Below are 5,657 nucleotides of genomic sequence, written 5' to 3'. Positions count from 1 at the left end.
GCTGAGTGACCTCTCACAGAAACAAAGATCTGAGTATCACATGTTCTCACTCATATAGCAGACCTCGAACATCCACCGTAATAGTATAAAAAAAAAGAACTGACAGTGGTGGGAAACTATGGGGGTGGAGGGGAAAGGAGGTGGGATTAACAGTAGTCAATATCTGTCTGGGGACGGGGAGACACCCCTTATCAACAAGGGTGCCTGAACGAAGCATATTTGTATACCTAACCCTTAACTGTACTCCACAATATCAAAATAAAAAATATTGATATATTAAAAAAAATATGGGTTTTGGCAATAGAGGGGCGTGTAGTCCCTCCCTGGCTCTGTCCTTCACCAGTTGGGTGAGCCTTGAACACCTTTCCCAGCTCCTGTTTCTCATGTACCCCGCAGGGGCAACAAAAGTCATCCTTGGGTGGCGGTGAGGAATGAATAAGATACCTGAACCAGAAAGCTCTTGGGCAAGGCTGACATGGCTTTTAGGATGCATCTGTTGACGGGATGAGGAAGGTGGCGTCTGCAGGATAGTTTGTGGGGCCTCTGTTACCATGCATGGTGAATTCCAGTTGATTTTGTAACCAGATGCCACCTTTTCTTTTTCGTGATTAGATGACAAGTGGATTACCCACAGAATGGAGGCTGTTAGAAGCCGGCTTTTTGGAGAGAGGAGGGGGAGGCAGGTGATGGTGTTTCAATGCCTCTCTCTAAGCCTCTTTATCAAAGTGGGCACATTTTCAGCCCGCATTGGCTTTGAAACTCAACAAGTTCACTTGACCCGAGAGGTTAAGTGCTGCGGGGGCCTCTGCCGAACCCATTGCCCTGGGAAGGGAAGCTGTGGGCCATGCCTTCCTGTCAGAGGTTTCATAGGCTGGCAGCCCTCCCGCCTTTCAAACAGCTGGAGAGAGGCGTCCTTGGGTCCCCGCGAGAAAGCTCCTCCGGGATTCTGCTGAACTTCTTGGCTGGGAAGTGCATGTTTTACGCCTTGAGAAGCTCATGGCAGAACCAGTTTAGCAGGTGAGGAAGAGACAAAGGACAAGATGGGATGTTGGCTTGGTGGCGGTTATCAAGGTGTCACACATGCATTCAGGTCATCAGCTGTGCTGTGACTGTCACTTTTGGATCTGCCCAACTGTGGAGCACAGGCCCTTGGGAAATATCAGCAGACTGGAGTCCCAGGTCCCCCTGAAAGCACCTCCAGGGAGCCAAAACACATCTCATTAGTCGAGATGCTGTTTATTTAGGCTTCCTAACTATCTTTTTTCATAGCAGGGGAGTCTTGAAGCTTTTGAAGGCCTGGTGTGTGTGTGGGGTGGGGGCTGGGAGTGGGTGGGGGGGAGGTATGAAGCAAGAGGAGCACAGGTGAGTCACACCCACATCGAGATTCCTCACATTGTGCTCCTGTAATAGGGAGAAATTAGAGGCATTCCAAATGTCGCCACACAGGCAAGTGGTTAATGTTTTGATTTCCAGGCATCTCATGGAATGCCATGTAGCTGTTTAAATGAATGAGGGCCACCTACTGGTTTGTAGATTTTCCTTGCCTAGACATCTTGTGGAAATATATTTTATATTGTGTTTTTTCCTTTTACAAGTAGGCATTCTCGTGCAACAAAATAAGTAAATGCATTTTGATAAAAAAAAAAAAAAAAAAAAAGAGTGGGGTGAAGTGTTTCTGGGGACAATGGGATGAAACATAGGGGAATGCATCCACACCACCTGAGGAATGAGAGATCCCAGAATCAGGGCGCTGGGCTAGGGGCATTGGGCTAGCCACCTGGCATAAGCATCCTTCTAGCCTTTAACAGAAGGATATGTGGAAGTGACCTTATTTGGAAATAAGGCCTTTGAAGATGTAAGGTTAAGGGTTAAGATGAGGTTATAGGGGTGGGCCCCAACCCAATATAATTGGTGTCCTTATTAGAAGGGACACACTACACACAGAACTCCATGTGACCAGAAGTAGAGGTTGGAGCGACGCATCTCTGAGCCAAAGAAGCCCAGGAACTGCAGAACCATCTCTGAGCCAAAGAAGCCCAGCAACACCAGAAGCTGGGAGAGAAGCGTGGAACAGACTCGCCCCTAGAGGCTTCACAGGGGGCACGGCCCTGCCGACACCTTGAATTTGAACTTCCAGCCCCAGAACTGTAAAAGAGTGAAATTCAGTCATTGTGGGACTTTGTTACGGCAGACTAGGAAATCAACACAGTGATTATTCCTTTCTTAGTAAAGGGACCTGGGGCTTAGGCAGGAAAAGAGGCAGGTCCAAGGTGACACTGGTGGAGGTGGCAGAGTGGGGGATGTCACCACCTGGGTCACGAGCAGGTGGCCTGTTGGGCCATGGGGCTCCTTCCAGCTTCCCACAGAGGTATTGCAGGCAGTATTACCATTCCTCCTTCCCCAACCGGAAAGTCCTGGGAATATTTTTTGCTCCCCTTAAATAGCCTGTCTGAGGAGGACACATCCACGGATCAGGTAACTAAGCCTAAAAGAAGCAGCCCAGCCAGAGCTTGCCTCCCAAACCCAAATAGCTTTTGAAGGAAAAGCCCCATCCACTTGGTTCTTAGGAAGATTTCATCTAGACAACACTTTTCGCCTCTCTTGCCTCCCAGCCAACTGTCCCCGAGGGTCAGGCCTCCCAAATCCCGTGAGAAATGAAAGTTCTCTTCCTTTGCCCACGTTTGCAGAAGCTGGTTGTGTCGGGGGATGGGGGGAGAAAGAGTCAACATTTTGCCAGTCTCTGCCTCCTTCCAGGAGAGTTGGTGCCCCTACACCTAAGGGCAGGCTCAGAATTGTGGCAAACACGTCCAAGTGTGCCACTTTTTCCCATGCTCAAAGCGTAATGGATATGCGGAAGGTGGTTCCTACTGGCCAGAAGCAGTGGCTCACACCTGCAATGCCAGCACTTTGGGAGACCGAGGAGGTAGGATCACTTGAGCCCAAGGGTTCAAGACCGGCCTGGGCAACATAGCAAGATCTCGTCTCTACAAAAAAAAAATCAAATTTTAAAAAGTTAGCCAGGCATGGAGGTGATGCCTGTAGTTCTATCTGGGAGTCCGAGGTGGGAAGATCCCCTAAGCCTAGGAGGTCAAGGCTGTGGTGAACCATGACCATGCCACTGCCCTCTAGCCTGGGTGACAGAGTGAGACTTCAACTCAAAACAAAACTACAACCGAACAAACAAGAAGGTGGTTCCTACCCTGCCAGGTGTTTATCCCATATCACCCAGCCCTAGCAGGATAGTACCAGAGATGACACACAGCTCACAAGATCAAGTCCAGGCTGTGCCACAGGCGTTGCGTGTGCTCCTATGTATGCCTCCCATCACTGCCTTGAGTTCACTACTGCTGTCATCTTCATTTTATAGACCCAAAATGGAAGCCCAGAGAGGGGGAGTTACTCACCTAAGCACACACAGCTCATATGTGGCAGAAGTAGGCATGGAATCAGGCAGCGGGACCCCAAGGCTAACATTAGGCCCTTCTTCCATGGCTAGGAGCTTGGGCCGTAGCATCAGACAGCCTTTTTCCAAATCTTCTGAGGCATGAGGGCTTCGGGATGTAAAAGGAGAGGGTGACGTTTGCATCTATCTCCAGACTGTCAGGAAGATTGAGCGAATGCTCCTGCCAGCAGAACTTGGTACATCAGGACTTTGCAAAGGTGGCAGCTATGGATGGGTCCCTGTTCTCGCTGTGGAATGCCCCCCTTTGCTCTTCCCCCTCACCCAGATCGGGGTCCAGGAGGGTAGGATCCGTATCTCACCTTTCTCCACACTCCCCGATGGAGAGGCATGTGGTGAGTCCCTGGGACGGCCTCTAGAGGCAGCATGAAAGTCCTGGGGGGTTGATTCCAGATAAACGAGGCTTGGAGAGGAACTGGGGGCCACCTGGGGCCACCTGGGGGCCGTGCTGATTTCTTTTTTTTAAGTGAGAAAGCAAGATCTATTGAGAGGACAGAAGAGTTCCCCGAGGGGGTTGCTGCCCTGCTGATTTCTGATGCGTTATTTCACCTCTCTGAGTCTCAGTTTCCTCAGCTGTAAAATGGGACCCAGGATGCCTCCTTCCCAGGGTTGTCAAGATCTCATGGGTGCAAAGTACCCAAAAAAGCAAGTGTCCATTAGTTCTTTCTCTTTCTTTTCCCTTCTCTCTTCTGTCCTTTCTTCTTTCATTTCTGAACTTTGGTTTCCTTGCCTGGAAAAGAGACTAATCATAAGGTCCATGTGACCCTGGGTCACTGCAAAGGATGGATGGAAGCCTTCTATGAACTGCGAGGTTCTGGACACACCAATCAGAACTGCATTGAAAAGAAACATCTAAGGCTGGGCGCGGTGGCTCACGCCTGTCATCTCAGCACTTTGGGAGGTTGAGATGGGTGGATTGCTGGGCCTAGGAGTTTGAGACCAGCCTGGACAACACAGTGAGACCTCATCTCCACAAAAAATAAAAATAAAAAAAAATTATCTGGGTATGATGGCCTGCAGCCCCAGCTACTTGGGAGGCTGAGGTCGAAGTATTGCCTAAGCCCAGGAAGTGGGGGCTGTGGTGAGCCATGATTGTGCCACTGCACTTCAACCTGGGCAACAGAGTGACACCCCAACTCAAGAAAAAGAAAAGAAAGGAAACATCTAGAAGCACAGAAATCACTTCATTTTCCTGCCAGCAGGGACCCGGTCTGTTCCCCACCTGCCCCGGTGCTCCGAAGCCACAGACCAAGGGATGTCATCACTTCTTGGCAAAAAAAGAACAAAGCCCTGCAGAATGAAGAAAATTCTAAAACACCTTTCCAGAACATTATACCGAGTGAGAAATGGTTTCGGCTGAAGCTGTCTGAATAAATTACTAGCAGTCAGAGGGTGAGGAAATTGAGCTGTGAATGCATTTCTATAATGTATTTATATGTCAAATTTAGCTCCTGTGCTGTGTATTTTTGTGGCTTTTAGACACAGGATATTTTACCTGATTCTCTCCCCTTGGGAGGCAGTTGTTCAGGTTAGGAGAAGGCCCCAGACAAATCCCTAAGCAGAATATAGATTTTTCCTTCCTCCAAAAATTTTTGTTAAAAAAAAAAACAAACAAAAAACGACTGGCCAGGTGTGGTGGCTCAAGCCCGTAATCCCAGCACTTTGGGAGGCTGAGGTGAGAGGACTGCCTGAGCCCACGGGTTCAAGACCAGCCTGGGCAACATGGTGAGAACTCAACTTTACAATAAATAAAAAACAATTAGTCGGGTGTGATAGTGCGTGCCTATAGTTACGGCTACTTGGAAGGCTGAGGTGGAAAGATCGCCGGAGCCCAGGTCAACGCTGCAGTGGTGGTAAGCATTCCACTGCACTCTAGCCTGGGTGATAGATTGAGACTCCTATCTCAAAAAAAAAAGAAAAAGAAAAAGAAAAAAAAGACTCTTTGCTGTAAGGTACACATTCAGAGGACATTCAGAGACAAAATTCTTGAAGCTGAATTGGGAAATATTTGAGGACCATCTTTTCCTTTTCTCTACTTGGTAAGCTCTTACGCATATGTCAAAACCTGGATCAAATCGTCCTGCTCTGGGAACCCCTTCTGCTCAAGCTAGTCGACCCTTCCTGTGCTTGGACTATCCTTTTTATTTATTTATTTATTTATTTATTTATTTATTTATTTTTGAGTTGGAGTCTCACT

The sequence above is a fragment of the Carlito syrichta genome, unplaced genomic scaffold (genome assembly GCF_000164805.1).
Source record: "Carlito syrichta isolate Samal-C Ts95f unplaced genomic scaffold, Tarsius_syrichta-2.0.1 Scaffold316041, whole genome shotgun sequence".
In the NCBI taxonomy this organism is placed as follows: Eukaryota; Metazoa; Chordata; class Mammalia; order Primates; family Tarsiidae; genus Carlito; species Carlito syrichta.
This window is presented reverse-complemented; position numbering follows the sequence as displayed.